Source organism: Oryctolagus cuniculus, chromosome 12 (assembly GCF_051225735.1).
Source record: "Oryctolagus cuniculus isolate XC-2025 breed Fujian yellow rabbit chromosome 12, ASM5122573v1, whole genome shotgun sequence".
In the NCBI taxonomy this organism is placed as follows: Eukaryota; Metazoa; Chordata; class Mammalia; order Lagomorpha; family Leporidae; genus Oryctolagus; species Oryctolagus cuniculus.
This window is the reverse complement of record NC_142878.1, coordinates 60988909-61015049: the sequence shown is the minus strand read 5'-3', so window position 1 is coordinate 61015049 and position 26141 is coordinate 60988909.

Below are 26141 nucleotides of genomic sequence, written 5' to 3'. Positions count from 1 at the left end.
GCCCCACCTATGGTGATGCTGAATATCAGAATTCACTGCTGAAGAGCTTGGGTTTTCTATTTTTTCCCCCTGTCCACTTGGGATCACTCTGTCTTGACTTACAAATGAGACAGCAAAAACCCCAATTTGGTCAGAAGAGCCCAAGGTAATAGATGGCTAGGTGATCCTCAACTGTTTTCTCATACTGTCTCCTGAATGGATAAACATGTCAGAATTAAGAGATAGTTTATGCTTTGACATCAGAGCGGAAAAATGAAACTAAGCTGTGCTGTCACCTGCCTGGCAATGCACAAACACCAGAGATCGATGTGGGTGCCTCTTTGGAAAAGATCACAGGTGACAATGCAGCTTTACTTAGGAGACAAAAAGAAATGCCTTGATTGAGAAGAATTACTTAGGCAATCTCCTGCTGTTATACTTGGAATTATAGTTGACAACTCCAAATGTGTCATCAACATACTTTTGGGCTGTGGCCATAACTCAGGGCAGTTTCCTGTAGACTCAAAACCCTCATGGAATGGTGTGCAAATTCGGGAAATGTGCATTTTCCTTTGTCTGTGTCTGAGGAGACTCTCAAAGAGTCTGTGATTGAAACATAGATTAAGAACAACTGTGATAATGAAATGTCAAGCCCCTGAACAGTGCAATCCTCCATCAACAATGAATTATTGTCAGACACAATAGTTGATACCAAGGTTGGTCAATCAGGCAAAAATCACAAGCAGTCAAAATTACTCAGAAAAGTCCCTTAAGAAAACACCACAGTAGAGAATAAGATACTTTATTTCCAAAAGGCTGAGTAGTCATTCCCTCTCTACAGCTAAGTCCCAGATTCCCATCTTCCTATTTCATAGTAACCTAGGACACAGAAGATGAAAGCTTAGGTGCTCTCGCTGCCAACTTTGGCTGAGCACATATGGTTGAATTTAAACAGGATAAAGGTACATGTATTGTATGTATTCTCTTTATTTGTTCACTACAATAATATTTGAATATGGCCAGGCAAATCATTATTCTCATTTTATGGATTAGGAAATTGAGGCTCAGAGAAGTTGACTGAATTTAGCGTCTTAGTTTTTAAATGGAAAAAATGTTATTTAATGTCTTGACTCAGAGAGATGAATCCCCTTGTTTCTACAGTTCCTTAAAGTCAAATTCAACATCTAATTCAAGGTTGTTTTCATTTGGAAGAAAAAAGTCAGCCATGCTAACCAGAAAAGACTGTTAGTAATAATAAGATAGAAGTAGCAAAAATGTAATTATGATAATCACAGTACTTTCTGTTTACCCCTTTCCCTGGAAATGTTTATTCAATAACATAATTTTCTATTTTTGTGTGTATTTCAAGTTCAAGTCCCTTTTGACACACTAAACATTATCAACTTTACATACTTGTCATGTTAATCCTGTCATTGGAACTTTTATGAGTGTCCAATGGGATAACATATGTGAAAGTGTTTTGACAAACCTGTAAATACAGGGCATTATTAATGGCATGATCAAATTTTATACTCAATCTTGTTACCACTATTGCTGCTTCTAAACATCATTTTATTTACTGTACTCAGTTGTATTTTCTAATGTTGATAAGGACTGGGGAGAGTAAGACATACCAGAATGATTCAGAAAGTATTCTCTGTTGTTTTTTTTTTGGACAGGCAGAGTAGACAGTGAGAGAGAGAGACAGAGAGAAAGGTCTTCCTTTTTGCCATTGGTTCACCCTCCAATGGCCGCCACGGCCGGCACACTGTGGCCGGCACACAGTGCTGATCCGATGGCAGGAGCCAGGTGCTTCTCCTGGTCTCCCATGGGGTGCAGGGCCCAAGGACTTGGGCCATCCTCCACTGCCTTCCCGGGCCACAGCAGAGAGCTGGCCTGGAAGAGGGGCAACCAGGACAGAATCCGGTGCCCCGACCGGGACTAGAACCTGGTGTGCCGGCACCGCAAGGCGGAGGATTAGCCTAGTGAGCTGCAGGGCCGGCCCAGAAAGTATTCTCAAAAAACACATTATGTCCTTGCTAATCCTAACTCATTCCTCATTTCTTTCGACTCTTTATGATAGAGAAGAGTACATGACAATCTCAAAGAGACTTGAGTGTGCATATTTTAAACAAGAAAACAGATGACAAAAGTAAACTCCCAGATGATTCTGATCTCTGTCTCTTGCTTGATACTGCTAATCAGACTCCAGGGAGTAAATTCATTCGTTTATTCACTTACTTATCCATCATGTATTTCTGTGTATCTACCATGTGCTAAGGACGAGACAGCATGGGCAATTCATTTACTAGCTCAGAAGGCAATCACAGGGACCATTCTGTAGTGCCCCATTTGTAAATGTTAATAGAAATACATTGTGGATCATTCTCCACAATCCAATTCACAATGTATTTCTATTAGAGAATGATCCAACATGGGAAGTGAGATACACAGCAGACCCATAGAATGGCAGATGTCCTAAACAGCACTCTCGCCTCAGAATCAGCCCTTAAGGCATGTGGATCTGGCTGAAAAGCCCATGAGAGTATTTTAGGCATGGAAAGCCAAGACACTCTGGGAAAAAAAAAAAAACAAAAAAAAAAAACAAAAAAACAAAAAAAACAAATGAAAGATATCCGCGAGTGAGATCCCAGTGGAAAGAATGGGTCATCAAAGAAGGAGGTACCTTTCTCTGAAGGGAGGAAAGGACTTCCACTTTGACCATGGCCTTGACTAAAAATTATCAGAGTCAGTGAACTCAGGGCTCTTCGATAGCCTTGGCAGCTCATGACAAGAGCCGAGGTTGATTACTGATGCCATAAACAAGAGTGTCAATTTGTTAAGTCAACAACAGGAGTCACTGTGCACTTACTCCTCATGTAGGATCTTTGTCCTTAGTGTGCTGTACATTGAGATTTAATGCTATAACTAGTACTCAGAGTATTTTTCACTTTATGTTTCTGTGTGGGAGCAAACTGTTGAAATCTTTACTTAGTGTATGCTAAACTGATCTTCTGTATATAAAGAGAAATGAAAATGAATCTTGATGTGAATGGAAGGGGAGAGGGAGTGGGAAAGGGGAGGGTTGCGGGTGGGAGGGACGTTATGGGGGGGAAGCCATTGTAATCCATATTCTGTACTTTGGAAATTTATATTCATTAAATAAAAGTTTAAAAAAATAAATAAATCCCCAGTATTAAAAAAAAAAGAAATACATTGTAGAGATGCTGCTACTTAATCTTGGTGTGGGAATCTGTGGGAATATGAAAGTAAAAGATGTTTATTTTTGATGCAAAAATAATCTTGAGACCCTGAATAGTTTTTGTTTCCTAATGTTCATTTACTTTTTGAAAACCCCTTGTTTCAGTTAGAAGTTGATGGATAAGGGGACACATGCATACATGCACACACACACACTCACCCATTTTCTTTATCCAGTCATCAGTTGATGGACATCTGAGTTGATTCCATATCTTAGTTACTGTGAATTGAGCTGTTATAAACATGGGGGTACATGTAATTCTTTGATATACTGATTATATTTACTTTGGGTAAATTCCCAGGAGTGGGATGGCTAGATCATGTGATAGATCTATTTTCAGATTTCTGAGGAATCTCCATGCTGTCCTCCATAATGGTTGTACTAGCTTACCTTTCCACCAACAATGTAGTAAGGTACCTTTTTCTACACACCCTCACTAGCATTTGTTTTTGGTTTTTGGATGAGAGCCATTCTAACTGGAGTGAGAAGAAACCTCATTGTGGTTTTTATTTGCATTTCCCTGGTGGCTGGTGATCCTTAGCATCTTTTCATGTGTCTGGCAATTTGTACCTCATCTTTTGAAAAATGCCTTTATCAGATGTTTAGTTTGCAAATATTTTCTCCCATTTTATCAGTTGCCTCTTCACTTCATTGAATATTTCCTTTGCTGTGCAAAAGCTTTCTATCTTGAAGTAATCCCATTTGTCTATCTTTGCTTTTATTGGCTATGCTTCTGAGATCTTCTTACAGTCTTTGGCAATACCGATGTCTTGCAGTGTTTTTGGTACGTTTTCCTGTAGTAATCTGAAGTCTTAGGTTTAGATCCTTGGTAAATTGTGAGTTAACTTTTATGTAGGGTATAAAGTAAGGGCCTAGTTTCATACTTCTGTGTGCAGAGATCCAATTTTCTCAGCACCATTTGTTGAAGAGTCTGCCCTTTCTCCAGGGAATGATTTTTAGTTAGTTTATCAAAGATTAGTTGCTTATAGATGTGTGGATTAATTTCTGGGGTGTATGTTCTGTTCCATTGGTCCACACGTCTATTTTTGTGCTAGTACCACGCTGTTTTAATTATGATTTTTCTGTAATATGTCTTCAAATCTGGTGTTTTGATACCTTCACCTTTTTTTTTATTGTTTAACATTGCTTTAGCTATTCAGGGTCTCTTGTGTTTCCACATGAATTTTAGTATCTTTATTTTTTTCTAGAACTGAGAAGAATGCCCTTGGTATTTTTGTTGAGGTTACTTTGAAACTGTAAGTTCCTTTGGGTAGTATGGACATTTTGATGATATTAATTCTTCCAATCTATGAAAATGGAAGATTTTCTGTTTTTGGTGTCATTTTCTATTTCTTCCTCCCTCCCTCTCTCCCTCTCTCCCTCCCTCCCTCCTTCCCTTCTTTCCTTAAGATTTATTTATTTATTTGAAAATCAGAGTTACACAGAGACACAAGGAGAGGCAGAGAAAGAGATGTCTTCCATCCGCTGGTTCACTCCCCAATTGGCTGCAATGGCCAGAGCTGCGCTGATTCAAAGCCAGGAGCCAGGAGTTTCTTCCGAGTCTCCCATGTGGGTGCAGGGGCCCAAGGATTTGTGCCAGTTTCTACTGCTTTCCCAGGCCATATCAGAGAGCTGTATTGGAAGTGGAGTAGCCAGGACTCAAACAGGCGCCCACACGGAATGCTGTCAGTGCAGGCAATGGCTTTATCCAGTATGCCACAGTGCTGGCCCCTTCTTTTCTTAATGTTTTATAATTTTCATCATTGTATTCCTCCACACCCTTGGTTAAACTTATCCCAAGGTCTTTACATTTTTTTTTTGTAGCTGTTGTGAATGGTACGAACTTACAAGTACTTTCTCTGCCATTATATTGTTTGTATATACAAATGCTATTGATTTTTATTTGTTAATTTTTATATCCTGTAACTTTGTCAAACTCTCTTATGAGTCCCAGTAGTCTCTTAGTGGAGTGTTTTGGTTCTCCTATGGATTAGACCATATGATCTGCAAACAGGGATAATCTGACATCCTTCTTTTCCAATTGTATCCTTTTGATTTCTTTTTCTTGCCTAATGGCTCTGGCTAAAACTTCCAGAACAACACTTAATAGCAATGGTGAAATTGGGCATCCTTATCTGGTTCTGGACCTTAGTCAAAATGCTTCCAACTTTTCCCCATTCAGTATGATTCTGGCTGTGGGTTTGTCATATATTGCCTTGATGGTGTTGAGGAATGTTCGTATTATACCAAATTTCTTAAGTTTTTTTTATTATTAAAGGATGTTGTATTTTTATCACATGCCTTTTTCTCTAGTTATCGAGATAATCATTTGGTTTTATTACTTTTGTTAATGTGATGTATCACATTTATTGATTTGTACATGTTGAATCATCTCTTCACCCCAGGGATAAATCTTTTTTTTTTTTTTTGACAGATAGAGTTAGTGAGAGAGAGACAGAGAGAAAGGTCTTCCTTCCATTGCTTCATTCCCCAAATGGCCACAACAGCTGGCACTGCGCCAATCCAAAGCCGGGAGCCAGGTGCTTAACCTGGTCTCCCATGAGGGTGCAGGCGCCCAAGCACTTGGGCCGTATTCCACTACCCTCCCGGGCCAAATCAGAGAGCTGGACTGGAAAAGGAGCAGCTGGGACTAGAACCCAGCTCCCATATGGGAAGCCGGTGCCACAGGTGGAGGATTAACCAAGTGAGCCAAGGCGCCAGCGCAGGGATAAATCTTACTTGGTCTGAGTGGATGATCTTTTTGATTTATTGTTGGATTCAATAGTCAGTAATTTTTGCATCTATATTCATCAGGAGTTTTGGCTATAGTTCTCTTTCTTTGTTGTATCTTTTTCTGGTTTGGAATTAAAGTGATGCTGGCCTCATAGAAGCAGTTTGGGAGGATTCCTTTCTTTTCAGTTGTTTTGAATAGTTTAGAAGAATTTGGATTAGTTCTTAAAAGTTTGGTAAAATTCAGTAATGAAACTGTTTCTGGGCTTCTCTTTGTTGGGAGGGTCTTTATTACTCTGTCTTGGTTATTGGTCTATTAAGGTTTTGTATGTTTTCATGCCTCAAATTTTGGTAAATTGTAGTGTCCAGAAATGCATCCATTTCTTCTAGATTTTTCCAATTTAATGACATATAGCTGTTTGTAGTAACTCCTGTTGCTTCTTTTTATTTCTATGGTAATTTTTGTAACTGCTCCTTTTTATCTCTGATTTTACTAATTTGTGTCTTCTCCTTTTAGGTTTTTGGTTAGTTGGGCCAATGGTTTATCATTTTTTTTTTTTCAAAAAAATAGCTCTTGGTTTCACTGATCTATTTTTTATTTAAGTTTTGCTTGTTTCTTCTCTAATTTTTACCAATTCTTTCCTCTTACTAAATTTGGGTTTCATTTGTTCTTGTTTTTCTAGGTCCTTGTGATGCATTGTTAGATCATTTATTTTGGTATCTTTCCAATTTCTTGATGTTGGCACTAATCACTATAAACATTCTTCTTAACATTTTTTTGCTGTATTCTGTAAGTATTGCTATGTTATCTTCATTCATTTTCAGGAATTTTTTTAAATTCTCCTTTTTATTTCTTCTATGATGCTGTTTATTCAGGATTGTGTTTTTCAGTTTCAGTGTTTCCATATTTTCTGGAGTTTCTTATGTTATTAATTTCCAGCTTCATTTCATTGTGGTCAGAAAAGATATGTGGTATGATTTAATTTTTTAAAATGTATTGAGATTTGTTTTATGGCCTACCGTATGGTCTGTCCTGGAGAACGTTCCATGCACTGATGGAAACAATGTGTACTGTGCAGCTGAGGGATGAGGTGTTCTGTATATATCAGTGAGATTCATTTGGTCCATAGTGTAGATAGTTCTGTTATTTGTTGATTTTTTTATTTGTCTAGTTGATCTGTTTATTGATGAAAGTATGGTATTGGGGGATCTGGCACTGTGGCAAAGCAGGTAAATTGCTGCGTGTAGTGCCAGCATCCCATATAGGTGGTGGTTCAAGTCCTGGCTATTCCATTTCTGAACCAGCTTTCTGCTATGGCCTGGGAAAGCAGTAGAGGATGACCTAACTCCTTGGGCCCCAGCACCCACATGGGAGACCTGGAGGAAGCTCCTGGCTCCTGGCTTCGGATCAGCCCAGCTCCTACTGTTGCAGCCATTTGGGGAGTGAACCAGTGGATAGAAGACCAGTCTCTCTACCTCTGCCTCTGCCTCTCTGTTAGTCTGCCTTTCAAATAAATAAATTAATCTGTTAAAAAGAATGTAGTGTTGAAGTCCCCTATTAAGACTCCATTTAGATCCATTAACATTTGTTTTAAGAAGCTGGGTGCCCTAGCATTGGGTTCATATACACTTAGTATAGTTACATCTTCCTGTTGAGTTGATCCCTTAATTATTACATAATGCTCCTCCTTGTCTTTTTTAACAGTTTTTGTCTTAACATTTATTTTGTCTAATATGAGGTGGCTACTCATGCTCATTTTTGATTTCTGTTTGCATAGAATGACTTTTTCCAACCCTTTTCAGTCTCTGTGTATCTTTGTTAGTGAGGTGTGTTTCTTGTTGGTAGCATATGGATGGATCTTGTTTTTTAATCCAGTCAACCAATTTGTTCTTTAAATTGGGGAAATTTAGACCATTTACATTGAAAGTCATTATATATTATATATTTTTGAAGACATTTATTTATTTGAAAGTCAGAGTTACATAGATAGAGAAGAAGAGGCAGAGAGAGTCTTCCATCCGCTGGTTCACTCCCTAGACGGCTGCAATGGCCGGAGCTGCGCTGATCTGAAGCCAGATGCCAGGAGCTTCTTCTGGATTTCCCACATGGGTACAGGAGCCCAAGGACTTAGGCAATCTTCTACTGCTTTCTCAGGCCATAGCAGAGAGCTGTATTGGATGTGGAGCAGCAGGGACTTGAACCGGCGCCCATCTGGGATGCTGGCACTACAGGAGGTGGCTTTACCCCACTACACCACAGCGCAGGACCCCTGAAAGTCATTATTGATAAGCAATGACTTGGTCTTGCCATTTTTCCATAAATATTTATATTGTTTGTTTTGGATTTATTTGTACTTTTACTAGGAGTTTTTCTTCCTTTACATTTTTTCATGGTTCTGATTATCTGTCTCTGTTTCTACATGTAACACTTCCTTAAATATCATCTGTAAGGCTGGCCAGGTAGTGACAAATTTTCTCAAATTTTTTGTTTTCAAAGGTCTGTATTTCACCTTAATTTATACATGAGAACTTTGCAGGTTACAGTGTTCTGAGTTGACAGTTTTTTTTTTTCTTTTAGAACTTGGACTGTATCTCTCCATTCTCTCCTAGCCTTTAGGGAAGAAACACATTTAACAATTGCTATCCCTATTAGGAACAGTGGACTTTAGCAATTGTTGGTTTTTATGTATTTAATCACCTACATCCATCTCATTGGGATATCTGGGGGAAAATGTAGGAAAGAGATCAGGGAAACATCCAAGGGTCCAATTAAAGGTAGTGTGACTCATTTTTTTGTTTGTTTGTTTTTTACAATAGTACCTGTGATGGGAATTTTTAAAATGTCATTTGTGATAAGATATCTGTGAAAGCAATGCTTAGGGATTGCCATTTGTACTTTTTGTTGAATTGAAAGGTTTTTTTATACTGAAAAACAATACAGGGACAGGTACTTGGCACAGCAGTTCACCGCTGCTTGAGATACCCACATTCTGTATTGCAGTGCCTGTTTGAAATCCCAGCTCCACTTCCAATCCAGTTCCCTTCTACTGTGCACCCTGAGAGGCAGCATATGATGGGCCAAGTACCTGTGTCCCTATTACCCATGTGAAAGACCTGCGTTGAAATCTGGGCTGCTGTTTTCAGCCTGACCCATCCCTGGCTTTTGTGGGCATTTGAGGAGTGAATCAATGAATTGAAGATTTCTCTTTGTTGCTGTATCTCTGCTTTTCAAGCTTAATGTTTTCTTAAAAAAGATTTATTTACTTGAGAGGCAGAGTTACAGATGGAAAGAGGGAAGGACAGAGAGAGGTCTTCCATCCTTTGGTTTACTCCCCAAATGGCCGCAACAGCCAAAGCTGGGTTGACACAAAGCCAGGAACCAGGCACTTTTTCTGAGTCTTCCACACTGGTGCAAGGGCCCAAGGACTTGGGCCATCTTCTACTGCTTTTCTAGGAGCATTAGCGGGAGCTGGATCAGAGTAGAGCAGCTAGGACTTGAACTGGCACCCATATGGGATGCTGGCACCACAGGTGAATGCTTAACCTACATCCCAGCCCAAACTAAATTTTTAAAAATGGAAAAGCAATATAATTCAGAATATTATAAAATTACAGGACCATGAAATGGATATTCAGTTGATAGCAAGATAATCTCTTTGGCTAAATTATAAAGTTAAAGTGGGTAAGAAATTGGTGTAACTACTACTAAGTGTCACCTCGGATGATAGTAGTTTCCTCTTTACTGTATATGTGCTGCTATCTGCTCCACTGGAATTCCCTGCTTCTGCTTTCTCCTATGGTCTACCTTGTCTAACACCTCTGCTTCTATTCTTGCAATAAAACATCAAATAACACAATTGTTCCATACTTTACATACCTAGCACTGAACTGCAGGATTTCTTCAGTCCTTGTATCTGTTTCTCCCCTGCTTCAGAACGACTCACATGCTGGATCCTGGTTCTTAATCTTATTTTTGTAATTCCTTTATTCTTTTGATTTGACTGTGAATAACCTTGGCTCTTCTCAATGTGCCCATCTTAGATATTTTGGTAAAATAATCCTTTCAATGTGGATTTGGTTCTAGAGCCCTAAATACAAATGTAACTTTGAGCCTAGTTTTCAACTGCTTTTCTAATTTCCTCCAATTCTGTTTATGCATCTCTACCATATATTCTCCTGAGTCCCCCCAAGTCTGGCTGTACTCAGTACTTAAGGAGTTTCAGAAAATATTGATTGTAGGGCCACAGAGTATTGATTCATACAATATTTGTTTCACAAAATGTTGATACTAGTCCTGCTAAATTGAAATTTCTAAATTGAAATTTCACTTTCTAGAATGATGAAAATTTTCTATGTCTAACCTATACGATAGACACTGGCCACATACAGCCATTTAAATTAAAAATTAAATAAAATAAAAAATTCAGTTCTTCAGTTCTGGTCAGATTCAGGGATCCAGTGACTGCACGTGGCTAATCTCAGCATTGTTCCTGGCTGTAGGCTGCAAGAAATTTGTTGCTTTGTTCCTCACAGGCTTGAGACCCATATTAAATGGCAGTAACCTCCATTGATTTTATACAGTTCTCCTGAGTTTAGAGAACTTATTGACTCATGTCCTAAGACAAGGTTTTGGTGTCTAAGAAAACTTCTTGTATAAACCCAAGGAGATGTGCTGGCACCTGTCCATTGACTCAGTATTCTAAAGCATGGGGAATGAAAACAAAGAATGATTCTATCATATAGGTGAAAGGATGAATAACTAATATGACTGGCATTTGGTTTACTTGACAGTACACACACACACACACACACACACAAAGATGGTCCCAAGATACTTCACCTGACAATGAAAAAAAAATGGTTGCAGAAGTATTTGTGTATATTAATTGGGAGAAACATAAACCATGTGGGTCAATGGGATTATATTACACTCAGGTTAGGTGCTGTTGTTAGGTGGCAGAATAATGCAGCGAAGGCACTGGGGGATGTGCTATCTGCTAACTTGCAGTTGAAGGAAGTGTCCATGATAGTTAGGTGATACAAGATGAAGCCATGAAAATTAAACTGGGGTCACTGTTCCCATGGACCTCCTAAACAATTTCTGTAGGTTATACTCAATGTTAAATGGACTGATGTTGGGATGTGTGAAATCTATTTCGAAGGTATAGGATATAAGGCTAACTTACTGGTTCTTTGAAACACAGACAAGTATTTGTGAAATAGATTTCACATTTAACATAATGTCTGATATGTTACAACCTACCCCACCTTCCTCCCAGAAGAATAATCATGACTTAACCAATGGCTGGGAATATGATGGCAAAGGCTTTATACAAATAGGAAAAAATGGGATTTTTACCTGAAGAGAGGATCCCAGGAACCAGTCAAGCCCGTGCAGAGAAAATCTCTCTAAGAAAAAAATCTCCTGATAAAAAATGGAACCCACTTGCCATATGGATTATTTCTATCTGAGGCATGATATTTAGGTAATGTCTACTCTTTTTCACTTGGTTCTGATGAGCTCAACATAAGTTCTAGTTCTGCAAATTGTAAACCTCACTAGGGGATAAAATTATCCACATCACTTGTCAAGCAACATGGCAAGAAAACAGTTTTCAGATGTAAATGTTAACTTTTCTTTTCATCTGAGACATTTTATCTCTATATTCTCTTCCACACTGCATGGCAATCTTTTAAAATACGGAAGATGTGCCTATTTGAAAAGTGTTGCAGTCCACCATTTTGTTCACACAGATTATGTGAATCACTAAATGCACTAAAGGTATTTTATTTGCTTAACTTCAGTTAAACTATCTAAGACCTGTCATAGAGCAAAAAGACAGAATGACAAGTTCTAAATGACAAGCAAGTAGGCAAGTTAAAACAGAGACTGCACTTAGTTGAGTGAAATTATGGAATTACAGTGTAAACTAAATATTGTAAGTTGCATTCTGTTGTTAATCAGCCACTTTTAATAGGGATGTCTAATTTCACCAACATTGCTATCTGCATTATTTAATTCATTTCTGCAATGTACGGTCCTTACCCTCTGTAGGGTTACAGTGCCAGATGATAGTAATTTTAGTGGCAGAGTTGCAGGTCACAATTTATATCCGTACCTAATATGAATCAATCATCGCCACCAATGTGTGTAGAGATTAGTCAGGAGGCTGGGTATAGCATAAAATTTGCAATCATAATAATCCTGTAAAGTTAGCTTTATCTCCATTAGGTTTGAAAGTAGTTATGTCATAGTTAAAGAATATTTTTGGGAAACAGATGGGTCCAGATAAAAGTCTGGGCAACTTATGTAGAGTGTTATTGCTTATCATCATGTATATAAAATGGTATCCACTTCAGGATTTTACTGTGAGGAATGCATACATCATATATATAAAATAGTGAGCAGGGTAGCTGATACGCAATGTGTATTTCATGAATTTTGAAATATTGTTGCTTTTATTGTTTCAATTGATTCAGATTCTTCAGTTATCTAGGTCTTATTTTTCTTGGAAATACTTAAAGTTTTGAAAACTTTGTTCCTTATTTCAAATACAAGTTAATTTGAAGGTATTTAAACATTACAGATGTATAAAAGGCAAAATGTGAAAGACCTTTTTCTTTCCTGTTTCAAATTTTCTGGATTTTTTTTCTAAAACTTGTTGGCTTGTGTATTTGTTCCAATACATGAACACCCCTGCCTCATACAGAGAGGCATATACACTATTTTGACACGTATTTTGTGACTCAACAGTATATCGTGGTCATATTTTTGAGTATTTTTGAGATGCCTATAAAATGATCTTTTATGTATGTAGTTTTACATTACTTATATAAATCTGTAACCTGCTTTAATAAGTTCACTGGATTTACTTTGTTCTTTTAGTTACTCCATGGTACTCAGCATCAATTCCATAATTTATTTTGTTTTTTTATTCCCCTGGCATAGGACCACTAGGCTATTTCCAATATTTTTAAAATGATTTATTTATTTATTTGAAAGTCAGAGTTACACAGAGAAGGAGGGGTAGAGAGAGAGAGAGAGAGAGGTTTTCCATCTGCTGATTTACTCCCCAGATGGCTGTATCACCTGGAGCTGGGCCAATCCAAAGCCAGGAGCCAGGAACTTCTTCCGGGTCTCCCACATGGATGCATGGGCCAAGGGCTTGGTCCATCTTCCACTGCTTTCCCAGGCCACCAGCAGAGAGCTGAATCAAAAGAGGAGGAGCTAGACTCGAACCGGCGCCCATATAGGATGCTGGCGCTGCAGATGGTGGCTTTACCTGCTACACCACAGTGCTAGCCCCTCCAATTTTTTTTACAAAAGGCTTCTAAGACAACTAGAATTTTGAACAAAAAATTCACTTTTGTGAATGGGACAAGATTTATATTGTGATGTGTCAAACAACTTTTTCTTTAAAAAATATTTTATTTGAAAGAGAGAGAAAAAAAAGAAGGAAGAGAAAGAGAGAGAAATATTTTTTATCTGCTGGTTAGCTCCTCAAAAGCTGGGGCTGGCCAGGCCAAAGCCAGGAGCCTGGAATTCAATTTGAGTATCTCAGATGGATGACAGTGACCCAAGTACTTGAGCCATCATTTGCTGCTTCCCAGGGTGAACATTAGTAGGAAGCTAGAATTGGAACTGGATGCAGGACTAGAACTCAGGCACTCTGATATGGCATGTTGGTGTCCCAAATGGTACCTTAACTGCTACCCCAAATGCTTGCCCCTAGAATGTGCTTTTTTCAAAAAAGTATTTATTTATTTATTTGAAAGGCAAAGGTATGGAGAGGAGAGGGGAGAGACAGGCAGAGAGACAGAGAGGAAGAGAGAGAGAGAGAGAGAGATGTTTCATCTGCTGGTTCACTCCCCAAATAGCCACAATGTCCAGGACTGGGATGGGACAAAGCCAGGAGCCAGGAGCTTTTTCCAAGTCTCCCACAAGAACTTGGGACATCTTCTGTTGCTTTCCCAGGCACGTTAGTGGGGAGCTGGATTGGAAGTGCAGCAGCCAGGTCTCGAACAGATGCCTGTACGGGATGCTGGCACTGCAGGTGAAGGCTTATGCCACAGCACCAGTCCCTTGATTTTGCTTTTAGGGAGCTAAAATAGAAACTATGATTTCTCTTGAGCCTTTGCTTTATTTTTCCAGTGAATAAAATGCCACTGGCAAGATCACAATCAGAATATCATAGCTCTTTGCAGCACATCTCAGGGAATAGCTGTATGAACTGGACTACTTACAGCTTTCTATAGATTTCTATGACCCTCTCTTTCTATATGACATATTTATTTTCCTAAAAAAGAGTGTTTTAAAGGGTTGTTTCTTTCTTGATTTCTGTATACTTCTAAAACATTGTGCCACCATTTGTTGAATGGTGTCAAGTACTTTTATTTTAATTTCTGAAAAAAAAATTAAAATATTTTATTGAGAAGTAAAGTTACAGACAGAGAGGGAAGAGATATAGAGAGAGGTCTTCCATTTGCTGGTTTACCTCCCACATGGCTGCAACAGCCAGAGCTGGGCTGATCTGAAGCCAGGAGCCAGGAGTTTCTTCTGGGTCTCCCACACAGGTGCAGGGGCCCAAGGACTTGGGCCATCTTCTACTGCTTTCCTAGGCCATATGCAGAGAGCTAGGTCAGAAGAGGAGCAGCTGGAACTTGAACCAGTGCCTGTATGGAATGCTGATGCTGCAAGTGCTGGCCACAATTTCTGAAAAGATTAAGAACTATGACCAAAGTTAACAATCTAGTATTTGGAGAAGTGACATTTGAACTCAACACTCAAAACCCTTCTCTTTCAGAAAACTTAACTGAAGTGGTCACATGGTAAGAAACCAATTAGGCTAAATCACAAGGATTTCTATAAACACGATGACATATACTTTAAAACTTAGTTACAAGTCACTGTTGTTCTAGGAGAAGAATTCAAATCTCCGTCTTTTCATTACATCATTCTGCTCCCCTGCTCAAAAATCTCTAGTGGTTTCCCGGAAAATTTAAAATGTGACCTCAAGCTTTCGATGATGCCCTGTCTGATTTGGCCGCTTACCAACTACCACTCACCCAGCCTCCTTGGCTTCATCCAGCCTGGCCTTCTTGACATCCAGCAACTTAATGAAGCAACCACGGATTTGCATGTGCTCAGAACACTGCTCGATGAACCATGCAAGTCTTGCTCTGTCACTTCTTCCAAGTCTTTGTTCAAATGTCACCTCCTCTTGAAAGATTTATCTGCTTATCCTAACTGCATTGTTAGCATTTGTTGCTTCCTGATGTTAATTTTTACATTTTTTTAGTTATTTGAAAAGCAGAAAAAAACAGACACAGAAGAGATAGATGAAGAGGTCTCCCATCCACAGGTTCACTCTCCAGACACCTGCAAAAACTGGCATTGGGGTGGACTGAAAATGGGAACTGGAAATCTATCCTAGTCTCCCATGTGGATGGGTGGCAGGGACCTTGGGTGTGCATAAGCAGGAAGCTGGAATTGGAAGCAGAGATGAGAGTCAAACCCAGGCACTCTGATAAGGGCTGCCAGTATCCAAAGAGATGGAGTGACTGTTTCACTAAACACCCACTCCAAGAATTTGTTTCACTTGAGTACATTCTAGCTGCTGGCCTCTGCCATTTAAGTATCTCAAAGACAAGGGCCTGTTTCTTTGTGCTTGCAGCACCTAGAATAGACTCAGGCTAACAGCAAATATGGATGGGGGCTCTTTCTAGAAGAAGGAACACACGATTGCTTCAGCCTATTTCCCCATTTTATTTTCTGATTTTTAGTAAGTGGCTTCACACCTTACCTTTAGCCATATAGATTGAGAAATGTCCCATAAGCACATGATTTAACGGAGGCTAGTTTGAACATTGAAAACCCTGTGTTATTTCTCATTTTAGTTAAGAGATCATTACTTTTGTCAAAGTACTGAAGTCTTGCTGAAATACTGTATTTCAGAAAAGTCCATGAAGCAAAAGTGCTGTCTTCATGAACTATACAACTGTGTGACCATCACCCAGACCAAGGGATAGCACATTATTGGGCCCCTACAAGGGCACTCTCAGTCCCTTCCAATCACCACTCATCCTTCCTCCAGGTGCTATGACTTGGTTTCTAATAGAATAGACTAATTTCACCTACTTTCCATTTTTTTTGTTTATTAATAGTCATTTGAATTTTATGGTCACAATGTTTGTCCTTTTTTAGCACCTGCTATAGAATGCTTTTCTAGAGGAGACGAAAAGGGCAAGTCCTTTAGCAGCTCTTATTCTTTTCATAGCTTTGTAGGAGCAAAACTTCTGAGCTTCATAGTAATTCTCAATAGACACAGGAAATTCAAGCAGTGAGCCGAGAGTTGAATGCATTTGATCTGTGAAATGATTTGGGCTCAAAATACTTTAGGGAATAGCAAATTTTTGTGTGTGTCATTTTAAAAATAAACAATGTATTTAAATAGAATATTGAGCAAACTATTGAAATGGATCAGTAACAGTAACATATTTAGAAAAAACATAATCAGCCCAACAATTCACTTTAGAGATGAAAATTATTTGAAAAATAAATGATTTGTGGCTTTACTACCTTTCAGGAAAGAGGAGGGAGAAAACGTAAGAAAAAAACCCTATAATGAATTAATGTATTTAAAATATGGTAGTAAATTTCAGGAGCATTTTCATGGAAATGATAGTGTTGTTTAGAAGCATCCATTACGGGATTTAAAAAGAAAAATAAAAGGTGTGTGTTGCAGATTCTCTTATGATGGCTACTGCACAGAATGCATTAATATCATTAGATCCTTGAATCCTTTCTGTAAGCACTTTAATATTTTTAATAAGATCAATTATTTTAAGCTCTATTATGCTTTGAAAATATATCACTTAGTATGTAAATTCATGTCATGTGTATCTTTAGTCATTTGGAGCTTCTGTGTTTAAATACACAGTTGCTCTGTTTGGATACCATGCATGGTGTCTGGGTGAGAAAAACCTGTGTCACAGACAATAGCCTGTGTGTTGATTCTGTGGGGTTAGCAGAAGGGGCGGATGGTCTCCATTTTGGTCACTTTCTTTTTTAAGTCTACTCTATAATTCATTTACCCTTTTTATCCAAGCACCTGCAATACTGAATTAAAGCAAACACACCACGTGGAATGGACGATGTGTTTCAGGGAAATGATTTGAATGAAGACTCACACTTGAGCATTGGTTCTTCCAGGTGGCTGAATGTAGGCCACAAGGATCATGTAGACGTAGGTACCAGTGTGTATGCACTCCAACTGAGTGCTGGGCCCATGCCTCAGAGTTTCTAACTCAGGAAGTTTTCAGGTGGAGCCTGAGAGTTTCTCTTGCTAGTCCTAGCAAATTTCCACATGCTGCTGGTGCTGCTGTTCCAGGGGCCACACTTTGAGAATCTCTGATTGAAAAACACAGATGGGTATGACTCAGAGAATAGTGGCCGGCAGTCCCTCTTATGTAGGTCCATGTTGGGCCTTTCTGATATGCAACTAGAGGAATGATAAGTAAAAATACCTCTTAGACACTCACTGGTCAGCCTTGCTGACACTGAGACACCTCTTACCACTCTAATATGGTTTTGCTTTGGGGCAGGGCACTGCTGGGAGATGCAGTGACTGGGATGTCCACTGGGAAAGATTTTGATAATCTCCCCCCTTTTCCTGCTTTAGAATCCCTGAATGTACCTCCCCTGTACTGTTACTGCCGTAGGGGTTTATGTCAGAGAACTGCTGATTGATGGAAATTCCCTTTTGTCAGCAGCCATTATCATTTTTAGATTGGACCAGCTACTCATTTACCCAGCACTCCTTGAACATCCTCCCTATGACAGATTTGAGAGACCTTTAGCCCCAGGAGCCTTTAGTTCATTGCAGGAGGGAAGAGAAGGGAACCAGTGGAGAGAAGACCCAGCCTCAAGGTGCTACCTGGCAGTTGAGAGACTGTAGGGGGCACTGTTCAGGAATGTGCTCCCAGAAGAGAGATTTTTGAGTAGTTTCAACACTGACAGGGGTTTTATACTGGAAAGTCCTGCCTGTAAAGGAATGGTTTCTTTTCTTTTCTTTTTTTTTTTTTTTGACAGGCAGAGTGGACAGTGGGAGAGAGACAGAGAGAAAGGTCTTCCTTTGCCGTTGGTTCACCCTCCAATGGCCGCTGCGGCCAGCACGCTGCAGCCGGCGCATCGCGCTGATCAGATGGCAGGAGCCAGGTGCTTCTCCTGGTCTCCCATGGGGTGCAGGGCCCAAGCACTTGGGCCATCCTCCACTGCACTCCCGGGCCACAGCAGAGAGCTGGCCTGGAAGAGGGGCAACCGGGATAGAATCTGGCTCCCTGACCGGGACTAGAACCCGGTGTGCCAGTGCTGCAAGGCGGAGGAATAGCTTATTGAGCCACGGCGCTGGCCAGGAATGGTTTCTAAGGGGAACTTGTATCCATTTTGAGGACTCAGACAAAGGAAACCATGTCATAGATCCAGTGGTTGCTCCGTTGGACTGTGGAAATATTGTTTATGCATATGGATGAAATGTAAAACCATGCATCACTGGGTAAGGCAGGAAATACAGTGACATGAGAGTAGTGAACATATAATAAATAAATGCTCACCTTTGCAATCTGGTGACCACTGTTTAAGAAAAGCATTAGAATGACCACCTGAACCCTCTTAATTGGCCTGATCAGAGTTCCAACTGATAAAACCCAACATCTGGCCTGAGTGCCCAAGCTTCTGGTCATGAGAAGCCCATTACTTTATTGCAAGAGAAGGCACTAGAGACAGCAAACTGAGCGGAAGAGTCCTGATAAGTAGGCCAGCTACTGCAAGTAGACCTGAGGAGGTAGCTGCTTCTCCAAAGTGTAGGAAGGTCTGCTTCTTGCCAACCAGCCTGGCCCAGAAGCCAAATAAAGGTCTGCACATTATTTGGCGGCAGTGGTGGTGGGGGAACTACTCTCCTGTAGGCAGAGAATGGAAACCCACAGTATGGGGGAGAACAGAGAGCAAGAGAGTAGGGGCTAGAGATTGTGGGAGGTGGCACTAAACACCTGACCAATACTGCTTATGTTCATCTTCTCTCCTTGCAGGAACTCAATCCATTGTCAGAGCCAGCTTCAGAATAAGGGTTAAGGATTCAAAGAATAAGGACTTAATTGAAGAGAACTATGGAAATTCCTAGCCTATCTATCAAGCACACATACATGCTGAATAGTAGCCATCTTACCATCTGCATCCCTGAAATATGGCAGCTACACCAGCTCAGAGATGAAAGCGAGCAGGGTACTTTCTTCAAAGGAATTTGGATGTTCTCCTAAAGGCGGTGGGGATATATTGAAAGATTTTAAATAATGGAATTACATAATAAGATGCGTTTTTGAAACTTCACTACTCAGATTGATAGTGTTGAGGATCCGTATGCAAGTGACAGAAGCTAAGAACAGAACCCCTTTATGCTAAATTTTGTTTCATAGAAAATAGTGGGTGAGAAAAATTCCAGTGAATCCCTAAAATAAACCCCTATGTATTGAAAATATGAATCTAACCAATTAACTTTTATAGTTGAGACTATTTGAAAACTCCGTATTACCTAGAAATGATTTTCAATCTATTGGATCATTCTATCAGTAAATATATATGTGTACATATACATCTATTTATATGTACATGTGGATTTACATAAATATGCACACTTATGTTTGAGAATCTCACCTTCCAATATATGATAGTACTTTAGAAAGTTCATAGAAAATTTAATCAAAAGATCAGAAATTTTTTTTGCAGAAAAATAAACAAAGCCCTGCATATTTTTTCTTTTTTTTTATAAAGATTTTTTTAAATTTTCATTTATTGACTGGTAGAGTTACAGGCAGTGAGAGAGAGAGAGAGAAAGGTCTTCCTTCTGTTGGTTCACTCCCAAAATGGATGCTACAGCCGGCACTACGCCGATCTGAAGCCAGGATCCAGGTGTTTCCTCCTGGTCTCCCATGTGGGTGCAGGGGCACAAGCACTTGGGCCATCCTCCACTGCCCTCTGGGGCCATAGCAGAGAGCTGGACTGGAAGAGGAGCAACCGGGACTAGAACTCTGCGCCCATATGGAATGCTGGTGCCACAGTCAGAGGATTAACCTAGTGCACCATGGCACTAGCCCTAGTTTTTTCATAATACACATGAACTTTTTGAAGATTTCATATATATGCTATTTAATTTAAATAATATACACATTATAAATTACAATTATTAGGCACTTTATAAAACAGAATTTAAAAAAAATCAAATATGATTGGAAGTTTTATTTTCCTTTCATGAACTGACTCACCGTGGTATACAGACTCATCTCTCCCCACTGTTGACTGGCAGTACCTCTAAGGTTGTTCTCTGCTTTGATCCACTGGTTTCCCCTTCCTGGTTTTTCCCTCATACTGATCTCTTTTGGTGGACTGTGCTGCTTCCGTTGCTTTCTTTGCTTTGTTCTATTGCTAATGTGTCCCTTCTGTGCTCTAGGGTCCTTACATATCTATGGGTTTCTTTTACACCCCTACATTATGAGCCCTGTGAACGCAGAGACTACATTTGAGGCTTACCTCTATTGTCAGTAGAATTGCGAAGAAATATCTGGCAGATCTCTGGCTATTGCTGTAATGAATGAGAAATGTGAATGGATGTGATATGTTTGAGGACATGGAAAGGATAAAAAAAGTGGAAGTTTTTGTGGGATTGACCTATCTTTTCCTTCTCAATTGTGCTTTGTAGCTTATAAAGTGCTTATTTCTGATAGTAATAGTAAAGAACACTAATAATGTTTCATGCATAGGATTATGCTGATAGATCATTAAACTGATTCTTGTAGCACAGTAACTTAATTGCTGGCTAATCACACTTGAATCTTCTTGGAGAATAACAATAACAGTACTTCCTTGTATTTATAGTTTGCTCTATAATTTTACCTATTGTTTAATTTAGAATACCTGTACCCACAAATATGCTTCCTTCAACTATGTTATGAAAGAGGAGGTTAAAATCCCTTTCTATTAAAGCAAACATTTTTCAAGAAGACAATCATCTAAGTAAGGAAAACTCTGGATTAAACCTATTTCCCATTGTAGGCCTGTGAAATATGTATTCCTTTTAAAGGAACATATGGGTATGCTAGATTTCTGTAACTTTTTTACTGTGGGGAACCCCTTTGCTCAAGAAATATCTCATGGAATTACTTGGTCCCACAAAACTTTGAGACACCCAAGTTTAAAACATCAAAGATTATCTTTTTAAATTTTTAAATTTTATTTAAAAGTCTTATTTATGTTATACAAGTTCCATGCATTTTATATACACAAATTTAGGAAAATAGTGATACTTCTCATCCTACCTTCTCTCCGCTTACCAACCCTTCTTTCTCCTCCTTCTGTGATTCCCACTCTTAATTTTTACGAAGGTCTACTTTCAGTTCACTTAAGGATCATAAAGTATCCTAGAAGATAACAAGTAACATGGTATTCACCACACAAAATCAGTGTCACCTGTCAATGTTGTGCCACTCTTATAGCTTTAGCTGCTTTTTTTTAAAAAAATTATTTTATTTATTTGAAAGAGCTACGGAGAGAGGTAGAGCCAGAGAGAGAGAGAGAGAGAGAGAGAGAGAGAAAGAGAGTCTTCTGTCCGCTGGTTAACCCGCAAATGGCCTCAATGGCCAAAGCTGATCTGATCTGAAGCCAGGAGCCAGGAGCTTCTTCTGGGTCTCCCACACAGGTGCAGGGGCCCAAGGACTTGGGCCATCTTCTACTACTTTCCTAGGCCATAGCAGAGAGCTGAAATGGAAGTAGATCAGCTGGGACTCAAACTGGTGCCCATATGGGATGCCAGCACTGTAGGCCAGGGCTTTAACCCACAGTCACAGCACCAGCCCCAAGCCTCTTTTTTTTTTTTAAAGATTTATTTATTTATTCAAAATTCAGAGTTACACAGAGAGAGGGGAGGAAGAGAGAGAGAGAGAGAGAGAGAGAGGGAGGGAGGGAGAGAGAGGTCTTCCATCTGCTGGTTTACTCCCTAATTGGCTGCAATGGTCGGAACTGTGCCAATCTGAAACCAGGAGCCAGGAGCTTCTTCTGGGTCTCCCAAGCAGATGCAGGGGCCCAAGGACTTGGGCCATCTTCTACTGCTTTCCCAGGCCACAGCAGAGAGCTAGATCGGAAGTGGAGCAGCCGGGACTAGAACCAGCGCCCATATAGGATGCCAGTGCTTCAGGTCAGGACGTTAACCTGTTGCGCCACAGCGCCGGCCCCAAGTCTCTGACTTTTTAATAGCTGCTAAAGAGGATGCTCTTCAGAAGAGAAAAATTTTGATGTGTAAATACAGGATCATTTTACTCTGGAAGTTTTCAATAAATATTTGTTGATTAATATAAATTTCAAGCAAGAACCAGGTCAGAAATGGCAAGCCAGGGCAAGAGGAACATTTTAGGGACTTTGAGATTAATGGGACAATTGCGTCATGGGCAGGAGAAGGTAAAGATAACATGCAAAAAAGAATTTTTTTAAAGCAGCTCTGTAAATTAAAGATACATGTCAGATTGTCTACCCTGGCTGTCGGGTACATACCAGATTTGCAAAGTGGTCATGTTCATAATACTAAAACAAAGTAATGAGCTTTTTAGATTATCCTCCTGACCACTATTCCTTCTTGGCTTGCAGTTATTTTGTGAATACGTAATAGAGGAGTGATGAGGACAATTACCCATATACTGTCTTTATATCTCTCTTGTTACCATTTGTCCGTGACTTATCTTTTACCAACAGGTTATGCTTTCTTAGATGGCACAGGTCATGTCAAGCACATTTGGATGTTTTCTTTAGCTATTGCCAGGATTCCTTGCCAAGTAAGTGGTTTAATATATTCATTAGTAAATGAACAATGTAATGCTGTATGACTGTCCTTTGTCCCTGATTTCTCAGACACAGAGATTTAGGGACAGACCCTAAATCCTCAGAATTTCCTGGGAAATAGAAGTATCGTTGTCATTTCCAGTTCTTCTGGACCAAACTTCGTAGTTTTATGTGAATGAGATGACTCACCAAGAGCTAGACAGCTCCAGGCTGGAGGCTGGTCAGCTGGAAAGACCAACCACACGATAAAGGCCTGAGTCACTTGGTATCATCTGGAGAGGGAATGGAGCTGGAGGTTTAGCTCAGTCATCTGTGTGATGATATAAGCAACCTGGCATACATCATGAAACCCCACTAAACACTCGGGATTCTGCAGTTCAGCATAATTCCCTGAATTACGATGGATACATTGATGTGTTGAGAAGGTGACACGTCCTGATCATACAGGCAGAGGGCCTGAAAGTCCTGCATTCAACACCTTTGCTGACCTCACTCCAAGAGTTTCTCCATCTGGCTCCTGCTCGTCAGTATTGGTAATTAAACTGCAATTGTAAGCATCGTGCTTTTCTGGTTTGATGAGTCATTCTAGTAAATTATTGAGTCTGAGGGGGTTGTGAGAAGCTTTGAGTTTATAGCCAGTTGTTGAGAAGTGCTGGTGGCCTTGAGACCCCTGTAGTGTGACTGGCTTCTGAAGTGAGGGTAGTCTTATGGAGGATTGCAACCATAACTTGTGAGGTCTTCACTAACTCTGGGTAGTTAGAACTGGAATTGAATTGTAGTACACTAGTTGGTGTCAGGAAGTGAACCAACTGGTATCCTCTCTCCCAAAGGAGCGTTCTAGCTTTTAATGTATTTTTATTTCTTGAGAGCAGGGACCTCTTGTCCCATCCTGGCATGTACCACACTGCTTTATTTAGTTACGGTGGTTGCTTAACAGAGTTAGTTTGCATACATGCTGAATAGGGTTAGATGTTTTCAAAGGTGTGATCTCACAGTCTAGGCCTGAACACCAATACTTAAGCCAAACTCCAAAACTGACATTGTATGCAGGTTTTACACACCTGGCATTGGAAATGATTGAAACCGAGAGCACTCTGACTTGTGTCTGCGTGCTTGTTCCATGAGCATTCTCACTTTACTGTTCTGTTGCCACGCTGGATGTTCTTTAAAGGGTTTCAGGGGGAAATCTCAGATGTTGTGAGTAACGCTCTAGAGTAGAACTCAGTTCCTAATTTTTTGATCTGAGAAATGGTCAATCCTGAATGTGAGGATCTGGAGTGTGCGCTGAGTGCTGTACCCGATTACCTGGTCTCTTAGTTGGTAGGAGAGTCCTGACCTGCAGTGAGTGTCCTGTGTGAGTCAGGGCCTGGGAGTACTCCTGAGAAGCCGCCCAGGCAAGCAGCTTGCCCAGGTATGATATTCGAAGGGTGTCGAAGTTCTCCTTGATTGACCCATTTCTCAGAGGTAAAATAATCGTTACAAGGCAAAACAAAAAAACCTTGTTTGGCACTTAATAACCTCCTGTTAGATTTCCCTCCTCCATGTTTTTCACTTTGCTCTTTTTCGTCTTTATATTCATCTCCTCCTCCTCCTCCTCCTCCTTCTTCTTCTTCTTCTCTCTCTCTCTCTCTCCCTAGCCTTATCAGATGTGCCTTTTCTTGCTGCTTGTTCTTCTTGCTTGTTCAGCTGTTGTTTTTTTTCCCATCTGCACTCAGGACTATTCCATTTGGATTCTCTTCAAATGTAGATGCCTTTTGTGTTTAACAATAGGAAGCCCTCTCTCCAGAGGTCAGAACAGCTGTTAGGACCTTTCCAGTCATACTCATTTTTATTATTCCTTGTTTGAGAGACACAGAGACAGAAAGTTCCTATCTAGCAGTTTCCTAGTTAAATGTCATCATTGCCATGACTGGGTTGGAGCCAGAGTCAAGAGATGGGAACACAATCCAGGTCTCCCACGTGAGTGGCAGGAACCCAATTACTTGAGCCATCATCAGTGTCTTCCAGGGTTTGCGTTGGTGGAAAGGCAGAGTTAGGAGCTGGAGCTAAAGCTGGAAATGGAACTTGGGCACTCCTGTGTGGGATGCAGGTGTCGCCTTTTCCAGCTAACCACTGGCTCCTGTAATACTCATTCTGATATGCGTGTGGCTTAATAGATTGCAGGAATATTATTCAGGTTTGCAATCGGCCTTTGTTTCTTTGGCAAAGGATCAGAGTCTGATGAGGGTCTGTGGCATGATCTTTATCTCATGGCCTCCTTAACTGCGTGAAAAACCTTAACCTATGTCCAAAGGAATTCCTGGGCTGAGTAAAAATTATGCAACAACATAGAATAAAAAATACTTAGCCACTACACCTGTAAAGCCAATCAGGACTTACCAAAGTGTTCGCAGACAGAGGGTGTATTTTTAAAATCATAAATTGTGTGCTGGTATCATGTGAGAGGTAGTTTCACTGGGCACAGGGCATTTGCAAATTCTGATTGGCGTTTCCTTCTTTGTTGAAAGGCGAACCTAGCTCAGTTTGCAGCAAATATGACAATAGGCTGTGCAAATGTATGTCTAAAATGCAGCTCTGTGGGGGTTAAACATTTGAGCTTATATGAGACAGCATCAGTTTCAGGTCAAAGTGCTGTTCTTGAATGATCAGTATAGAACAGAAAAAAGGCATTGAAGTGACCTTGCTGAGGGTCTAAAACTGCACTGAAGCCTTTTCTGCATGATTAAGTGAGCAGAATCTTAGATTAGCTAAAAGCAGTGCAGAAACATAATGAGTTCACTTATTTTGGAGCATTTAATAACAGTTATAGACAGTTATGTGATCAGGCGGAGTTATGACTTATTCATTCTTTCATTGCTATTAAAATTACTGCATTTGAGGTTTTTAAAGTCATTGAAATAAAAAAAGTCTGATTTATGTTAGGAGAATTTAGCTTGCCCTTTGGTCTCTCAGTTTTTAAATGATATAATTAGACTTTTTAAAGACCATTCTAAAAGCATTATTAGCATTTTGTATAGCGGAAAGTAAATGCATGTTTTGTGGATAGTTTAATTTTAAAAGGGATAATAATACTTGATTCAGACAGTGATATTCATAGATTATTAAGGAAAGATTTTTTGTATAAAATTTCTCAAAAGGCAATTGTATAATTTTAGTAATAGACTATACAGAATATTGTGGATTTTGCTGTGTGTACACACAGATACTCACTTTCTAATGTACTCCCTAATTTCATTTTGAATGGACATTACAAAGACATGGAAATAATACAACACAGCTTTCCTCCCATTT